Raw genomic sequence first — 20,402 nt, 5'->3', positions numbered from 1 at the left:
AAGAACAATGTTTAGTGGCTCAATGTATTACAGCAGTGTTTTTAAAAGTCTAAACACTTTATTGATATAGTGTACAACCAAGCACAAGTGGTCAGAATACAAACGAGTCACAGGTGATAAAGTATTAAGAATTTCTCCCAAAGTAAAGTGTGTCTGAACCAGGTCCAAGCTAAATGCTAGCAGGTGTCTGTAGCTCCGCTCACTCTCCGCCTCTTTGCCCTTGTTTGGTATCCCGCCGTGGGTGTGATGACGCGTGACCAAAATGGCGACGGTTGGCCGTGCCTACTTGTGGCTTCTTTTGCGCTCTTCAGAAACCTATGGGTGACGTCACGGATACTACGTCCATATATTTTACAGTCTATGGTCGGAACCCCCTAGGGGTCATGAGACAATGAGAGGGGGGTCGCTTGGTGATTTCCAAAAATCTCATATATTTTATTAAACTATTAAAACTATCATATTTTATCCATAACCTGCAGAATATAAAAATAGCTTTAACTTACAATGTATTTAAGGGTGCTTTCACATCTGTAGTTTGCTTCATTTGGTCCGGACCAAGCGCAATGAATGATACATTGTTGGATTTTCTGCCGTCTTTGGGTCGTTTTCACACCACACTGCTGGCTTTGGTCCGAACCAGTTGAAACGAACCAAAATGCAGTCATCTGACAAAATCCACATCTCTCATTGGCCAGATGTTGTTGAACATATTTCCTAAACTGCTTATTGATTGGTCAGAATTCATGCCAGTGAACTCCCGCAGGTAAACAAAACCTTTTACTCTGGAGAGACGACTGCGCTGGCTGATTGTATCCCTGCTTTAGACAAACTACGTTATACATTATGAAAATGAAGCGCGGCCGCGGCTGGAAAACAATGTTTAATGCATCGCTCGTCACTTCAGGAGGAGGCGTGAATTAATTTAGCTAAACTGCAACATGGTCATCTTGCGTAAATATTACCAACGATCCATCAGGTAATGTTTTCCTCTCTCTCTCTCTGTTGGTAAAGCGCTGTCAACAAATATTTTTCCTCCATATCCCATAATGCACAGCGCATCGGCCTACAGCAGCTGAATTAGTCCAAAACGTGCAATACTTTTTGCGGTTGGACCAGTTTTATACGGATCATATTCTCACCACAAACAAACCGCTCCAGAGTTCGTTTAAAAGCGTATCGAGACCACCTCTTCAAGCAGGTCTCGGTGCGCTTATTTGGTCTGCTTTTGGTGCGCACTGGAGTACGATTGCTGCATTCACACCTGCCCAAACGAACCGCACCAAAAGGGGAAACGAACTCTAGTGCGATTCAATCGAGCTGAATAAGGCAGGTGTGAAAGCACCCGGGTGGGCCATTTATATGGATACACCTAAATAAAATGGGAATGTTTGGTGATATTAACGTCCTGTTTGTGGCACATTAGTATATGTGAGGAGGCAAACTTTTCAAGATGGGTGGTGACCATGGTGGCCATTCTGAAGTCGGCCATCTTGGATCCAACTTTTGTTTTTTAATAGGAAGAGGATCATGTGACACATCAAACTTGTTTGGAACTTCACAAGAAAAACAATGGCGTGCTTGGTTTTAACATAACTTTATTCGTTCATGAGTTATTTCCAAGTGTCTGACCACTTATAAAATGTGTTCAATGTGCTGCCCATTGTGTTGGATTGTCAATGCAACCCTTTTCCCACACTCTTCACACACTGATAGCAACACCGCAGGAGAAATGCCAGCACAGGCTTCCAGTATCTGTAGTTTCAGGTGCTGCACATCTTGTATCTTCACACCATAGACAATTGCCTTCAGGATGCCCTTATTCTTTTACTTTTTGAAGAAACTACTGACTACGCTTACATGGACATCTGTAACCTAGTTATTTGCCTTAATAGACAATAGTATAATTAAGGTGTTTACATGACGCAAATAAGGAGTGAGGACTGGTGAGAGTGTTATGGAATTTAATAAAGCACACCAAATGGAAAGAAAAAACTTCCGAATTTTGCGATGTGTGTGTGCGTGTGTGCGTTTCTTTGCTGCTTGTGTGGATCTTGAGGGAAAATATGGCGAAAAGTCCTACATAACGGTACTAGTTTGACTGTAGAGTTTACTTCAATGATGCCACTGATATCTGCATACTCCAGATGTCTTAATTCCATTTTTGTTTAGTTCAGTTTTGACTTTAGTCGGATTATAATGAACAAAAATGGCTGTTTGAAGCTTATGTAGGCCTACAGTTCAAAAATCATGTTGAACTGAATAAACAGTTCATAAACACAAGTACATCTTATTGAACATCATTTATTTTCATCACCAATTATCATAGTAGAACAGCTTCTCAAGCAGTTTGTGATGCATTTTAGAAACAGGAGATGAGCCTCTGGTCTAATGCGCCTCCTGGCTTGAGAAACCCGTTCTTAAAGACGTATTATTTGGGTAGCACAATTATTCTGAATGCCTTTGGTAGAATTCAAATAAGCCCTTTTAATCTAGATCAGGGGTTTTCAAAGTGTGAGGCGCGCCTCCCCTGGGGGGCGTCAGAGCATGTCAGGGGAGGCGCGGGAAAAAATATTATATAATAAATAATAATTATTAAGTTTAATTATTATATGTATTTTTTTATATTTAAACGTTTTAATTAAACAAAGCAAAAAAAAAATAATAATACGTCAATTATAAGAAAACCTTTTTTACCCTGAAGGCCATAGCTGTGAATTCACTTCTGTTTGGCAAGCCCGCCAATACAGGTATATGCCTGCTAATACATTGGGTCGGTTTCTGAGACCCCCCGATTCAAAGCTGTAATGAAGTTCACGGCCCTTTGGCCACCGGGAAGAAGGAGGCGGAGAACCGACGCAGTTTTAAAATGATTTATTAATAACAGTGACGGCAGCTCCTCACGGAGACTGCCGTCAAACTGAAAGCAAAAGTAAAATATCTCCAGGCCCGGTCCTCTCTCGGCTTCCTCTGCCCTCGTTCCTCCTTTTATGATCCAGAGCTCCTTCCGTGGGATCCGAGGCAGGTGTATCCACTTACGCGGTGGCCTCACTCCGTTCCCACGGCTCTCGGCCACGCCCCCTTGCCACAAAAGCCTTCAAGTTCAGGGCTTAAACCCAAAAGACGACGATATGATGATCAGTATTTGAGTTTAGGATTTACGTGGACAGGACCAGCTGATGAACCACGACCTTTATGTGTGGTTTTTCAAAATATTTTGGCTAATGACAGCATGAGACCCGCTAAACTTCGACTGTTTTGACTGGGATGGACAGTTCTTGGATCTGTTCTATTCATATTGAACAATCATCCTAGTTTTAAAAACGTTATATTAAAATACTTGTTATTTTATATATTATTATTGATATCTGACATCTGTTTGTGTCTTTATATATACTGTATGTATATATATATATATATATATATATATATATATATATATATATATATATATATATATATATATATATATGTAACCAGTGTGTGTATTTGTGTGTGTGTGTGTGTGTGTGTGTGTGTGTGTGTGTGTGTGTGTGTGTGTGTGTGTGTGTGTGTGTGTGTGTGTGTGTGCGTGTGTGTGTGTGTGTGTTTTGGGAGGAGGGGGGCGCCAATGGATAAGTTGTGTCAAAAGGGAGGCCCACTGTCTTAGACTTTGAAAAACCCTGATCTAGATTAATTCTAAGATTACAGTGAGATTAATTTAATCTTGATTAAAAAATAATCTATGCCTATATATATATATATATATATATATATATATATATATATATATATATATATAAATAATTTATTTATTTATTTTTTATTTTTTTGCAAATTGCAGTTTAACAGAAGATTCTTTTTGACACACTTTAAACACAATTTACTAAGAACTACTTAATTTTTGTCTTTGCTATGATGCCAGTAATTAATATTTTACTAGAGATTTTGCAAGATTCTAGTATCCAGGAATTTAAAGGCTTAACTAAGTTTGATGTTCTTTATGCAATAGAAAAAATATAATTTCCAAAAGCTGACAGAAATTATTGACCTTAACAATAATAATGAAAAAAAAAAAACAAGCTGCTTTTATTTAGGTCAAATTACCAAAAAATTAATAAATAATTATAATAAATAAAGAAAAAAACATTAAAGGAAATAATTAAGCAAAAACAAAACTGCTCAATTAAACCACGTGGAAAACATTTAAAAACCATACAAAATTCATACAGTAGGAAAATCATTTTGCTTTTAACCTATATTTAACTATAGGGAATTTTTCATTATTCCAATGAATGAATGCAATTATGAACACAATATAGTCATCTCAATCTATATCAAATGAGAAAATCGGCGCATTGAATTTGTTTAGTCAGATCAATGAATCCCAATGCAAGAATGCACTTCTACATCTTTAATAATAAGAGCTAATTTAGGGTGCGTTCACGCAAGACATAACCAGAGAGAGCACAAGAGAGCAGAACACAACAGTCCTCGGTTTCTCTGAACTATTTTAAACCTGACATCCTAGAAAAGCAAAGCACACCCTGTAAGACACTGCAGAGAAACAACTGCTGCTTGATGCATGTTTACTATAAGAGGGTGATGGTACACAAACATGACGATTCAATGAAGTTGAAACGCCTCATTTTCATAACATTTTATGATGGCTTTTACTAGATTGAACTTTCTTTTTTAAGTCAGCTAAATGCAATGTGAAAGCAGTTTTGAAGGCAAAAGGGGTTCCACCTGACAGGGCTTAATTTGTGCCGGAACACTCCGGATCCTACACCTCTGAAATCTGATCCGGCACCTCATTTTACCTATCCCCCTTCTCACCCACCCTTCTATCCCATCCGCTGTTGACTTTCACTTTCTTCCGTGACTCCCCAACCCTCTTCACTTTCGTCTACGACAACCAACCCCCACCCCGGCTTTTAACTTATGTCTGCGACACCAATCTGCCCCCGCACTCCACTTTCATGCGCGATACCTCTCCATCCTCGGGTAGCATGCTGGATCCATTACCCCGATCCGCCTGGGACCTTGCGATTCACAAATTAAGCACTGCCAACCGGTACTACCTAGTTGTACCTAATAAAGTGGCCAGTTAGTGTGTGAGTAGTTAGATTACTGCTCCAGTATGTATGTTATGTATAGGTTTAAAATAGCTCTTGTGTCCAGTGTTGTGTTAATATTTATGATTATGTTTATTTATGTAGCATTGTGGTCCTGCACGACACATCTTTTCGCTCCACTGCATTTGACTTGACTTAAACTAACCTTACAATATACAATATAATGCAAGAATCTTAAGATAAAATTATCGATGAGTTCAAAAACAGTTGTCAAGGAAATCTCCAATCAATCGACTTGGTTTTGCACATGCTCTGTCAATCGTTCACCTGCACACAGAGTGATCATTTGCTCATCTCATTCTCCAAACACTTCACTTTTCACACATTTCTTTTATTATCGCGTTCCTCTCGGGGGGATTTTCTCTTGGATCGGCTTTCGTTTCCATTCCCGCCTTTAGTTAATTGAATCTGTTGCCAGAAACACAAGGTGTGTGTTTTGTGTGAAGCTCTGGGATAATGTGCTGGTGGGTGTTTGACACTTACAGAGGAAAAGCCGGATGAATCCTCCAACTATCTACATGACACAGCCTGCGAGACGTACTGGTTAAATATAGTGTGACCTGACGAACTAGAATGATGGGTAATTATCAGCACTTCAAATAAACACCCAGACTGCTGAGTTTGAGTCACTCAAGTTTCCTTCCAACAGCATAAAGCAGAGCTCAAAATTTATTATTTTATTTTATTTGGGGAACACCAATCAGATCAATGAGAAGGAAGGATATTCTTATACTCATAAATGAACACATCTGACTATTTATAATGGACATCTCAGACCATTTAAAAATAAATACATGCATAAATAAAAAATATATATATATAAAATAAAATAAAAATAAATAAATAAATAAAATAAATTATCTTGCAAACTTTGATGAGAGAACTTCAACCAGGGAAATAAAATAAAATAAATTAAAATAACAATACTTTTAATTAAATTGAATTAAATTAAATTAATTGTCTTGTAAACTTTTATCTTGAAGTATAATAAAATAAAAAAAAATAAATAAAAAGTAAAAACAAAAATAAAAATAAATAAAATAATGAATTTTGAGCTCTGTATTGTCTGGCTGTTTATTTGACGTGCTTAAGTTTCTTTTTATGGTTCATTCATGGATTATTCTTTATAGATGTAAAAAAATAATAAAATAAAATAAGATAAAATAAGATAAAATAAAATAAAATAAAATAAAATAAAATAAAATAAAATGTTGACCAGGAAAATAATAATATAATTTTTTTTTTTAAATCTCTGTACCAAAGAGAAGAAAATAAATACTGATAAATTGTCAACTTTGACCAGGGAAATAAAAAATTAACAAAATAAATTGTTGAGTATATAATATATATTATATTATATTATATTATATCATATTATATTATATTATATTATATTATATTATATTATATTATATTATATTATATTATATTATATTATATTATATATTATTTTCCTTTTCAACATTTTATTTTTTTAAATTTTTTTAGATAAGAAAATCTTCACACCAATGGTGAAATAGATTTTTATACTGATGATCTATGAACTTTGACCATGGAAATAAAATAAATTAAAATTTAAAAATTAAATAAAATAATAAATAAAAAATGAATAAAAAAATAGAATTAAAATAAATAAAAAAGTAAAATAAAATTAAAACAAAACAAAATAAAAAATGAAATAAAACAAAATAATACAGAGCAGAGAAATAAATAATATGAATAATGCAACTATATAAAAAAAAACTTAAAATCCTAATATAATGTCAAAACATTCACAAACAATTTTGCCAAGACTAGCTGAAAATTAATTATATATCTCTATAGGTTCACCTTATAAAAGTAATAATCTAATTGCTTACATTGTTATTTAAAGGGTATTTTAAGTGAAACATCTATAAAGAATAATCCGTGAATGAACCATAAAAAGAAACTTAAGCGCATCAAATAAACAGCCAGACTCTCTGAGTTTGAGTCACTACTTTGGCTAATCTAACAGAGCTCAAAATACATGTTTTTTTGGGAATCACCGTCTTCACACCCATGAGAAGGAAAAGTTCCTGTCTCTGACGTCTTTTTTCTATTTTCTGTTGAAATGAACAGGAATAAACCAAAAGCCGATGTGTTCATTGTGTGTTTGTGTGGGAAGCTTCTCTTGACACGGATAAAAAATAAATAAAAAAAAGTTCCTGAATCTCTGAAAATGGCAGTGCTTTTCATCTGGAGTCTGAAGCACCTTCATCAATAACTTAAAGTGTTCATTATTCTGCTCCGCTACAGATTCTTCTGCTCTGACACATTATGGAGCTACAGGTGCTTACATACACACTTCATGACGTATTTGACAACAGAGAAAATGAAGCTGTGAAAGATGGAAGTCTGCTCAATAGGTTGTACTATTGTACCTCAGTGAAAATGAACATTTAGAAAAATTTACGGCGGAGAGAAACAGAGATCTTTCACAGGCTTCTTGTCACTCATGTCAAAATAAATATGATGTCTACTTTGACCCAAGGTGCATAGCGTAAAATAACAAAGAAAGAAGTGAAAAAATGTTTTATATGGAGAGCAATTGATGGCTTTTCTCTTGCCTCTCAGTTTTTTCCTGGTTAAATGTAATATGTCAACAGCAGATAAAGGAAAATAACTGTTCTCCTGTCTCAGCTTCTTTACTGATTAAATTACAACAACTCAGAAAAATAAATAAACAAAATATATAAAATACTAAAAAAATTTCATCAAATTAAACTAAATAAAAATATTACAATTAATATTATTAAAAAAAAATTCTAGTTTCATTACTGAAAAATTGTCAACTTTGGTAAGTAAGTAGGTAAGTAAGTAAGTAAATAAGTAAGTAAGTTAGAAAGTAAGTAAGCAAGCAAGCAAGTATGTAAAAAAGTAAGTATGTAAGTAAATAAGTAAGTAAAAAAGTAAATAAGTAAGTAAGTATTTAAGCAAGTAAATTAGTAAGTAAATAAGTAAGTAAATAAGTAGGTATAAATATGTAAATAAGTAAGCAAGTAAGCAAGTAAGTAAGAAAGTAAGCAAGTATGTAAAAAATAAGCACGTAAGTAAATAAGTAAGCAAGTAAGCAAGTAAGTAAAAAATTAAATAAGTAAGCAAGTAAATAAGTAAATAGGTAAATACGTAGGTAAATAAATAAGTAAACAAGTATGTAAATAAGTAAGCAAGTAAGTAAATAAGTAAGTAAGTAAGCAAGTAAGGAAGTAAGTACGTAGGCAAGCAAGCAAGCAATTGAGTGAGTAAGCAAGCAAGTAAATAAGTAAGCAAGCAAGCAATTGAGAAAGCAAGCAAGCGAGTAAGCAATTGAGTGAGTATGTAGGTAATTAAGTAAGTTATTAAGTAAATAAAATAAATAAGTTTATATATATTTATATACAGTTGAAGTCAGAATTATTAGACCCTCATTTGAATTTTTCCGCTTTTTCAAAAATTTCACAAATTATGTTTAACAGAGCAAGGAAATTTTCACAGTATGTCTGATAATATTTTTTCTTCTGGAGAAAGTCTTATTTGTTTTATTTCGGCTAGAATAAAAGCAGTTTTAAAATTTTTTAACACCATTTTAAGGACAAAATTATTAGCCCCTTTAAGCTAAAAAAAATTTCCAATAGTCTACAAAACAAATCATCGTTATACAATGACTTGCCTAGTTACCATAACCTGCCTAGTAACCTAATTAACCTAGTTAAGCCTTTAAATGTCACTTTAAGCTTTAAAAAATATCCAAACCAAAACTTCCTTATAATAACAGTCAACAAGATCTGAGATGTTATTGTCGCGTCCCGCTGTAATCATGAGGCTGTTATCGGCTCCAGACTGATTAGAAACGGAGCCATGCGGGTTGTTAAACACTGATGGCGATGGGCCAGATCTGAGCGGTCCTCCTCCATAGGACAACATGTGTCTTCATTCATTTAATTAGACTGTCCCTCTGTCTGTCCTCATGCCAAACCATGGAAAAAAGCCTCATCGTTTAGCAGGTGTTTTAGCATGCTGCTACAAAACAAGAGAGTCAAAGTAAAAGGGACGAGTATAACTTCAGAGATAGATTTAGGCTTAATTTAAAGATTCGGTACTGCTGCTGTCACAAATGACAAACTTCAAGACCATATTTGGGCAACAAACTTAGCATAGTTAATTAGCATCACCATTTTTAATAGCATACGCTTTAAAAAACTGAAATATAAATAAATACAAATAAATAAAAAAGTATATATTTTGAGCGAGATGTAATTGTTTAATCCAACTCAGGCTCTTTCTGAATATGAACCCTTGTATACATTTCTGAGGAGTGCCAAATACATAACAGGAGGTGTGTTTTTTTTACAGTTTGATTTCTCAAATACACCAGAGGCTGCTGTGTACGCATTTTGAGATCTCAAATTTCTCTCTCGTGCCTGTTTTTCTCACCTATATCCGCCAGAGGCCACTGTTGACTGATTGACTAACTGATTGACAGACTCCTCTTTCCCTCAAACCCAACCAATAGTGTTTTTAAAATCATCAATTGACTTGCAATGCAATCAAAACTATCCAAAAAAAGAAAAGCCCTCGCGGCCGCCTGATTTATACCACGTTTTTAGATTTTACCACATTTTAAACAGACCATCTCCACCATTCGGTCGCTTTACATTCTCTTTACTTCACTTTTACTCTTTACTCCTTTACTTTTATGTATAATGAAATGGTGTTGAATGAAGACCTTCATTAGCCGATTAAGAGTTACAGTACAATTTTTAAATATTTTAAAATGAGCTTCTCCTGCACACCAAAGCTGTATTTATTTAATCAAAAATACAGTACAAATTGTAAAATAGTGAAATGTTATGGCACTATAAAATAACTGTTGAAAATTAGTTTAGAATTTAATAAAAAAATTTATTCCAGATATTTTAATGATAAAAAAAAAATCACTGTAATAATAATGATTATTATTACTATTATTAATATTAGTGTTATTAATGGTAATAGTAATAAAAGCAATAATGATTGGAGTAATAATTTCATTTAAAACTACAAACAAAATTCTAATGAATATTTAATAAATAATTATTTAACAATTATTTTTTGTTTTTAAATTTAAGAAATGACACCTTGATGAACAGAAAAATCTTTTTAAAAAAAAATAAAAAAAACTTTTGATTGGTAGTGTATATATTTAATTCAATTTGCTGAGCACAAAGATTTGTTTTAAAACAATTTCTAAATTTAGTTGTAATTTCCAGCAAACAAATAAATGAACAATAATAACGAAGTGTGGTCATAAAACTATATCCAGTTATATCCAAACACACGGCCTATTGTTATGCCCCATATGGCACCTGACAGATGGACAAATGTAAACTTGTTTTTATTAAAACAAATAAAAATATGCATATAAAGTCAGGTGCTTAAAATACATTCAATAAATCCCTTGAAATCAATAAACAGCCTGACAATTTGTTAGCCCTCTTTGGTGCATCCCTTGATTTGACAGGCCGTAACAGCAGGGTTGTTGCCTTTACCACAATTCTAGCCAGACGTGCCAAACTTTTAAAGTGGAAACAACACATCCGCCACTACATATGACAAGTGGATGCAGGACATTTTTTACTGTATCAGACTAGAAAAGCTGAGATGCTCGCTTTCTGGCTCACTAAATTCCTATTATAAGGCTTGGGATTCCTTTTATGATTACATCAAAGGCCTGTCTATTACACCTGGTGCTGGAAACCTGTAACATTTATCATGTTATTAGAATTATTATTTTTCAAATATATATATATATTTTTACATTTTTACTATTTTAATTAATATATTTTTCCCATCTGTATCCAGTTATTCTGATGATTAATTTGGTATTTATGTAGTTATTTATTTACTGTTTTGTTGAGTTGACTGAATGAGAGGTTAGGGGACGGGATTAATAATGGACAATCCATTATTGTTTACCTCTCAATATTTAATTTGTATTGTCATACAAAAGACCAACAACATGATTGGAATAAATATGCATATAATAAATAATACTACTATTAATAAAATTATACAAATGCAAATTGTCCTGAATAAACTAAAAAAAAACTAAAAATTGCATTGAGGCTGTGTTTTTTTTGTATTTATGTAGAAAATAATCATTTTTGTAACATTTTAATCCTTTAATTTGTTTTCATTTATAAAGATATTTGTGTATTGCTGTACATCCTGTGTGAATTAAGCAATGTGTAAGCGTTTGGACCTGCATAGGTGCATAACTAATATGCTCTGCACTGAACTTTAGACCAGCTTTCAGTTGGTCAATGGCACAGTCTATATCATTTCCTCTAAATAGCATAGTAATGCGCCTTAACACACCTCCTTTATAGACCAGCATGCCCATGAGTCCACAGATTGGTCCAAATGGATTTGCTATTTAAACAACATGGTGCAAAACGTGAAAATTACAGTTGCGCTGGTCTGAAAATAGCAGCAAATTGCGCCAAACCCGTCATAAGCCTTATTGTGCTGGGTGTATGATATAGGGCCCCTTATTTTACTTATAAAGTAAGACACAACACCTACCAACCAAAATATATCGCCTACACCCCACCAGCAAAAAATACAAACACCGGTCTGTGCTATCAATAAGGTTGCAGACATGTGGGTTACAACATAAATCAGATCCACCAAAACATATAATAAACAAACACACTTGAGGACGTAAAGGACACAGATTTAGCACGGACTGATTATTGTCAGAGATGAACGAAGCAAGTTCTGCATATCTCCGTTTATCCACAAATATAGAGAGCACAGCATCTGCACTCTCATCACACACAAACACAAACCTCCAGGAGCCGATCTGTGTGTGCGTATGTGTGTGTCGACGCTCTCAAAGGGATTAGCGCTAAGCGTCCGCGCTCTTTCCATCGCCCGTGCCCGTGAGCTGCAGGCTTGTTCTACGACCTGTTAGAGGGCCACAAAATCCCAGACATCACGTAAACTTATCAGAAAATAAGATCTGCACACTACCCTGCAGCCTTACACAGATCCGCAGCGCTGGGAAAGTTTTTTAAAGGGCGTCACACAAACACAAACACACACACACAAACACAACCTCCAGCCTCCTTCAGGTAACAATTCATCCAAAAATTTTGAAAAGACCTTCGCTGTGACTTCTTTCCCTGACTCTTTCTGTTGGGATCAAGGAGTCGAGGAGAAAGCAGGACAGCTTTTTGGGAAGCCGTGCTGAATATGGAGCAGATTTTGCTGGCACGACAGTTTTTAATGGTGTTTGTGAATGTAGGCATCATAGTTACTATTGATGGATCTTTAAAACTACATTTTTTATTTGCCAAGATTATTTGTTTCCTTTTCCGTAGCTTTTTACAAATGCAATCAAAAAAGGTCGGAGTAGCACGGTGGCTTAGTGGTTAGTACAGTCGCCTCACAGCAAGAAGGTCGCTGGTTTGAGTTCCAGCTGGGCCACTTGGCATTTCCGTGTGGAGTTTGCAAGTTCTCCATATGTTTGTGTAGGTTTCCTCCAGGTGCTTTGGTTTCCCCTACAGTCCAAAGACAAGGGCAAATAGGAGAATTGGATTAACTAAATTGGCCATAGTGTATGTGTGAATGGGTGCATATGGGTGTTTCTCAATGACTGTAAAAAAATATAGACGACGCGACAGCCCCTTTTCCCATTGAACGCCTTGAGGGCAAAACGCCTGCTTGACGGGCACAAACTGTCGCAAAAGACTGCTGAAATTGGAGCCTTGACATGCGCAGAAGGACTGTCTGATGGAGCCAGAGGAGGAGCCGCGAAAATGAGTCGAGCTTCCAACCAAAAGCTTTATGTAAAATCAACCACGCCCCCCACCATGCGTTTGCTGTCATATCAACACAAATGGATGCACTGTAAAAAATGTTACTTAGATCTAACTTATAAAAAGTGAGGCAAGTGGTTGCATCGGACGTTTTAGGTTGATTCAACTTCCAGCCTTTTTTAAGTATTTTAAACACTAAAACATTGCTTAAAACAAATGCAATAAAATTAAGTTGAGCCAACTAATATTTCTAAAATTACTCAAATCAGATAAACTTACTTTTTTTGTTAAACTTAACTTACTTATACATTGCTATATGTTGACTGTACTCATTTTAATTAAGTATTATGAACTTAATGATCTAAATAAAATTAACCATGTATATGTCATTTAAAACTAATTTAATTGACTTCTGGCTGTAACCTCAGAAAATAAATCTTCGTTTCTATATTGTAAGCACAATATACACTAGTAAAAACAGATAAACAGACTTTCCTGTCAATAACAATTAAATAAGAATGGGAAGATGGATTAAAGACCATAACATGTATTCAATATCAATCGATGTTCCTTTTAATAGTGACTACAAAATAGGCCATTAATGTGGCTACACATACACAATACATAAATAAAAACATTAATAATACCAGATCCTATTGAGAAATCATCCAAGGCAACTCAGTGAGGAGATTTGCATATTTTGATAAAGATTTAGGATGCATAATGTCCAGTCCCACAAAGAGTCTCTAATATATCTCAAATGTATACAGTTTTGATGGATACTTGAAGTCGAGGACATCGGTAAGTCCAAACAGGAGCCATCATGCATTTGACAGGTTTGGCAAACCTCTGACAGTCCTATGATAATCCAAACTGTGTTGGGCTGATGGCAAATTTTTCCCGTGGGCAGCCGCATGCACCTCCGATTCCTCACAACTCTATTGGTAGAGACAAAAAGAAACAGGAGTTCAGGTGGTTGCTACCAAACAACATTAAATAGCTAAATACTGAATAGGAAATAACTACAAGTGAAGTTACAAAAGTCCAGTGAGAATGATGCATGGATGAAATACCTTAGTTTATCAGTTAAAAATTACCTAAGTTAAAATTACCTAACTTCTATTTAAAAAATAAAAAAAGGTTATAGAGGTTGTGTAATTACATTATTCCAGGTGTTTTTAGTTATCAAATTTTAAAGAAAACTGTGATTTTACTCAGTGTAACAGTGCATGTCATTGTGTTTTCCTGTCAATCAAAGAATTGTTAAAATTTAGGTATTACATTTTTTGTTTATTTTGGCAACTTATAAAGCATAAGAATGTGTATTTAATTTAGATATTAAAACTGTTTGAAAATGGCTATATGAAAATTATAGAATACAAGTTCTATAATTTAAATGTCATCTTCATTTTGCACCAAACTTTGCACGTCATAATACAAATTTTATTAAATAAATAAATAAATACATTGCCATTTTACACATTACATTAAGGTTTACATTAAATTTTTGCTAAAGCTACATTTAATTGACTTTTTCTTCAAATTTAATGTCACTGGCAAATGACAGTTCAGTGATTCAGTGTTATCAGTTAGCTTTATTGAAAGACTGACAGATAATAAGAAACTGCATTAGGATATTTTTATACTGTTTTTACTGTTGCACACATAAAAAAATCTTCAGATATCAAATGTAAGTTAATTCTATGGAGCCCACTATTGTTTGCAATTTTACCAATGTTTTACTTGCCTGCAAATAATTATAGCTGTAGTTGTATCTAATGTTTTTCTTACCTGGATGTAAAGTTTGAACATCCACAGGTAACAAAATCACTTTGGTATCTAAAGACCAAGAACATGCATTTTAGAATGAGGTGCATACAATTTAAATGGTTCTGTAAACATCAGTAGTAAATGTAATTTAAGTTAAAATAAATTGTAAATCTGTAATTTATTCACTATGCAGCATTAAAAAACTTATGGACTAAATCTCTAAAACACAAACTTTAAGTTATACTTTCTCTTACGTTAAACACACACTACTTAACTGTTGCATACGTTTCTGCATTTAATATCCATCCTTAATGTGCTGCTATAACTTAGGTGAGCTAACTTTAGCTAAGTTAGCGCTAGCAAACTGAACCCCCACACCCCGACCGCCCACCAGTGACCTTGTTAATCGGTTCTGCAACGTTAGTTATACCTACTAAGTGTTTTAAAACTACTTTCACTATTTTTTCTCAATAATATCACTTTTAATCGTTAGCATAAACTAGCGTTGGTTAGCGTTAGCCAACTTAGCTTTCCATGTGAGAGCAGTCTAACTGTTAACATACCTGAGGCTACAGTACAATTTACAAAGCTAAAACCTCACCTGCCTAGCGAAGACAGCAGTTTTGCATGACTTTACAATTATCATTCGGCTAAATTTGCAACTTACCGTGTTAATCAGATCCGCTGCTGGGAGCAGTTAATGTCGACCATTGCAGAAGCTGCGTCTGCCTGCTAAATCCCGGGCAATGAAAAAGGAGTCACGCCAAACTATTAAAATCACGTTTTATGAACACCTGCCCACATCGACAGCTGCTCTAATAAATTGTCTGTGTCAACTCACTTTTATAACATTTATTCTACACAATAACCACGTAAAAAAATCTACTCAAATAAATTGCATTAGTTTTATTCAAAATATACAGTTATATAAAAACTGATATATTTTAAGTAAAGAGGAAGCAAATTTAATTTTTTTTGGTATAAAACAAATAAAATTAACTAGATTGCAATTATTTAAAGTAGATAGAACCAACTTTGTGAGTGTAGCACTTTTTACAGTGTGTAATAACGTTAACAAATATGAAGGTTTTATGTATTCAATCGCGCCAGCTCCGGGTCGCAGCGCAACTCGCGGCGTCGCGGGCTGATTCCGGCCGGCTCGCTCAGCCGCCGCATCTGGCTCGATTGACTCGGGCTGGAATCGGGCAGTGAGTCCAGGCATCCGGAGCAGGTCCAGCAGAGGTAGTCAGTCTGAGCTCTGAGGGGTAAGTCTCCGGCAGGCGAGAATCTAGCCGGAACTGGACCGAGTGTATTTTGCTATCTGGGTGGCTAGGCGTACGTGTATCAGCAAACTAATAAAGCCCGAAAAAAGCCCTGAATTTAGCGAATAAACAGTGTTCCACCAGGATCATGCATGTCAGAAACTGTAGTTTATTGCTGAACTCATTTTGTCATGGTAAAATAACACAGAAATCGAATAATAACACTTCAGTCTTCTGCCGAAGCTCAGACGGTCTGCTTTGAGAAACTGTCAATCACAGCTGTCAATCACGATGACACGCCCAGCATTAAATTACTGCTAAAAACAAACTGTTTACAAAAATGAAGATCTGCACCTATTTCAGCACAATAACCAGTGCCTTAATCGACCAGAACCATCTTTCGGGACATTTTATTGCAAGTGTAATAATTTTTTTTATTTGGGCTCAAGTCTCCTTCATTAACACGGAGGAGGCGGGCTTTATGACTTGTACTGCAGCCAGCCCCCAGGGGGCGATCTAACGGCCGAGACCTTCACTCAAACGCAGGCTTGCGGCACACTTGGTGTTTCTTAGTACTGGGTTGTGGTTGGAACGGAAGAGCATACGCTGTGTAAAACATATGCCGGAATAGTTGGAGGTTCATTCCGCTGTGGCGACCCCTGATAAATAAGGGACTTAGCCAAAGGAATATCAATAAAAAAGTAATCCAAAAAGGTGTCTAATCAATTGAAATATCTAAAACCTTTACTTTAGGCCCTAGTCTTAACAGGTCGTAACAGTTTAGTATATTTCTGCCTAACACATTTTAAACATTTTTATACTTCCAATAAAAGTGTTTACAGTTAAGTTTTGGGGTTGGCTTAAGTAAAAATTTGCATCCTGTTTTTACTTAAGATAAATGATGCATTAATAATGGTTACTAACTGTGTTATGACTCACAATGAGTATTAATAAGTAATCCTATCAACAATATAAAACCATTTACTTATTTTACAGAAGACAATCTGTTAACTACTTATAAGCCTATGTAACTATAACATAACCATTTTATAACAATAATATAATCATGACTGACTATGGAAAAGAAGCCCCACGGATATTTCTGGAGACCGCGAAATACATCCTGGGAGGCATGTATTTGTGCAGTTTTTGTTTTCACGAGTCTGCGAGAGGCCGCTGTGCACGCTTTTTCGCATCTCTCGCGAGCGTGCGCCATTCGCGCCCGCGCTGTTCTTGCGTAAAAAGCCACCTGTTAAGCGGCTGTCTGTCCGAATGACTGAACGATTGACTGGGCGGCCGACATTTTACTATTATAAATGTAGCTGTAACTGTCATCATAATACATCATAGGTTTTGCTTTGTCTTTATAAATAGTTATGTAGTAGTTACGCTTGATTTTAAAGCATGAGCTTCATTAAAAGTTTTACCCAATAATCCTAATAAATAAAATTTAAATAGTAGTACATTCTACTGAGCAACTCTGTCAAATTAATGAAACTTTTAAACTGATTTGTTGTTGTGAAGACCTTCGAAATACATTTAAAATATCCAAATATGACTCAATATGAGAAGCTTAATTAAAATGTAATTTCTCAACATGATTAATGCTATAAGTTTAATTCTGATTTATTCGCCCACGTTCCATCAATATTTGGTGTTACAAGCACTAAATGTATTAATTATGACTGACCTGTCTGTATTTTCATAACACCTCTACAGCTCAAGCTTAAGCTTACAGAGATCAATGAACTATTTTGACTCGAGTGCCACTTTATTAACCTTTTAAAGAGCCTTATAGATGCTTCAACATGACTCAGATGGTAAAATCTGAGTTTAAATGCTTTCAAACCGCAACTCGTAGCAGGAAATTTGTGAAAATTGTTAATGTATTAATCAGAGAATAAAGATCAGTTCATTAGTAAGTTAGTCTTCACTGCAGTATGTACAGTTGAAGTAAGAATTATTAGCCTCCCTGCATTTTTAACCCCTCTGTATATTTATTATAGAGAGAAGAATTTAACACATTTGTTAACATAATAGTTTTAATAACTCATTTCTAATAACTGATTTCTTTTATCTTTGCCATGATGACAGTACAGAACATATATATGTAATATTTGACTAGATATTTACCTTTGATTTGGCCCATCCCATCTGAGAAGACATTGAGATGAGAGGGTTGGGGTAAATGCCTTTAAAAGAGATTGTTATTTCTAATTTGACGTAACTTATCTTATTTGTTTTATTGCTATAGCTACAAATATATATTGATGAAAGGTTTCAATTAAGCGTTGTAAATGAATTAGATTTTTAAAAACGTATATAATGTCACTCGGCAGATAGAAGACAATGCAGAAAACATTGGCAAGCAAATCTAGGCAAAAACTAGTGACTCCATTCTGTCATAAATGAAATTGTTTTTGTTCTACTTTAATATTTTCAACATAAAATGTAAAAAAAGTATACTGTGTTAGTTACTAAAATGCAATAATTTCTTTAGTTGTTTTTTAAATACAGTTGAAATCAGAATTATTAAACCCCCTTTGAATTTTTGTTTTCTTTTTTTATATTTCCCAAATGATGTTTAACAGAGCGAGGAAATTTTCATATTATGCCTTATAGTATTTTTTTTTCTGGAGAAAGTCTTATTTGTTTTATTTCGGCTACAATAAAAGCAGTTTTTAATTTTTTAAACACCATTTTAAGGACAAAGTTATTAGCCCCTTAAAGCTATATTTTTTGATAGTCTACAGTACAAACCATTTTTATACAATAACTTGCCTAGTTAACCTAATTACCCTGGTTAAGCCTTTAAATGACACTTTAAACTGTATAGAGTGTCTTAAAAATATCTAGTCAAGTATTATTTACTGTCATCATGGCAAAGATAAAATAAATCAAATATTAGTAATGAGTTAATAAAACTATTATGATTAGAAATGTGTTGAAACGTGTATACATTTTTTACAGATAAATGGTCAATTTTGACAAGAAAATTACAAAAATAAATAAATCAGATTTTAACGGCATTATTAATTAAATTAGGAAATGACTCATGGAAACTATATTTACATTCGGCCCACAACACTTAAAAAAAATTATTCAAAGATGATTCCATGAATTTATTATTTTTTAAGTGGTTGTAAACAATTTATTTGGGCTGAATGTGACGGTTAGGGAAATAAGGACCCATATATATATATATATATATATATATATATATATATATATATATATATATATATATATATATATATATATATATATACCATAGACCCATATAGCCTCATTTTGAATGCTATTGCAAAAAGCTATGCATTTTGAATCCTAACGTGAAATATAAACTCATGAAACAGTTCACTATCAAGGCATATTTTTCTAGGACATTACAATAATGTTTTCCCGTGTTTGTTTATTAAAAAACAAATATTGAACACAACATTTTTTTTTCTCATGAATTTTTTTTATATATTTTTGAGCATTAAACTTGTATCACAGTAAAGCCCAAAGGGTCTTCTTTCCAACGATACCCAATTTGTGTTTGTAGCTTACTGGGGTCAAGACCTGTTACTATTTAAAGTTATGTAAATCCCCCAAGCAAACAAGTTAAGTTGAACTTTACTAAATTTAAATAGTTTGTTTAATTTAAACCAATACAAATTGTTTGGAATGATTTTGCAGAAATTATAATTTTTTTTTTTATCAGTTTTTTATCAATTAAGTTGAGTTTTTGGCCCTACATAAAACAAAGGTGAAGACAATCGAAAAAAAAATATTGGTTAAGGGGGCTAATAATATAGATCTTAAAATGTTTTTTTTTTATTTTTTTTTTTATAAAACTGCTTTCATTCTATCATTCTAGCTGAAATAAAACAAATAGGACTTTCTCCAGAAGAAAAAATAATATAGAAAATACTGTGAAAAATTCCTTGCTCTTTGGGAAATAATTGGGAAATATTCATTCATTAATTCATTCATTTTCTTGTCGGCTTAGTCCCTTTATTAACCTGGGGTCACCACAGCGGAATGAACCACCAACTCATTCAGCACATTTTTACGCAGTGGATGTCCTTCCAGCCGCAACCCATCTCTGGGAAACATCCACAAACACTCATTCAAACACACTTATACACTACGGACAATTTAGCCTACCCAATTCACCTGTACCGCATGTCTTTGGACTCCGGAGCACCTGGAGAAAACCCACGTAAATGCAGGGAGAACATGCAAACTCCACACAGAAATGCCAACTAAGCCGAGGATCGAACCAGCGACCCAGCAACCTTCTTGCTGTGAGGCATAAGCACTACCTACTGCGCCTCTGCTACGCTCCCAATATGGGAAATATTTTTAAAAAATAAATAAATTCAAAGGAGGGCTAATAACTCTGACTTCCACTGCATGTATCTGGCCGGATGTTTGCATCTGTAGGCCAGCGAATCGGCTGTATGCAA

The 20,402-nt window shown here is 34.2% G+C and overlaps 1 protein-coding gene and 1 long non-coding RNA gene across 51 annotated transcripts in view; both read right to left on the bottom strand.

Annotated features, from left to right (window-relative positions):
* Positions 1-20,402, bottom strand: part of camta1b (calmodulin binding transcription activator 1b) — a 698,990-nt gene that overhangs the window by 181,916 nt on the left and 496,672 nt on the right. The window lies entirely within an intron of this gene.
* LOC147841885 (uncharacterized) lies at positions 13,467-15,448 on the bottom strand. The gene is made up of 3 exons (XR_015503035.2): positions 15,354-15,448; positions 14,708-14,755; positions 13,467-13,854 (listed from the first exon to the last, which is right to left on the bottom strand). It is a non-coding gene; the product is annotated as an uncharacterized LOC147841885 (long non-coding RNA).

The sequence above is a fragment of the Danio rerio genome, chromosome 11 (assembly GCF_052040795.2).
Source record: "Danio rerio strain M-AB ecotype USA chromosome 11, GRCz13ab, whole genome shotgun sequence".
Lineage (NCBI taxonomy): Eukaryota > Metazoa > Chordata > Actinopteri > Cypriniformes > Danionidae > Danio > Danio rerio.
Note: the sequence above shows the minus strand (reverse complement) of the source record. Positions and strands in the feature narration are given on the sequence as shown.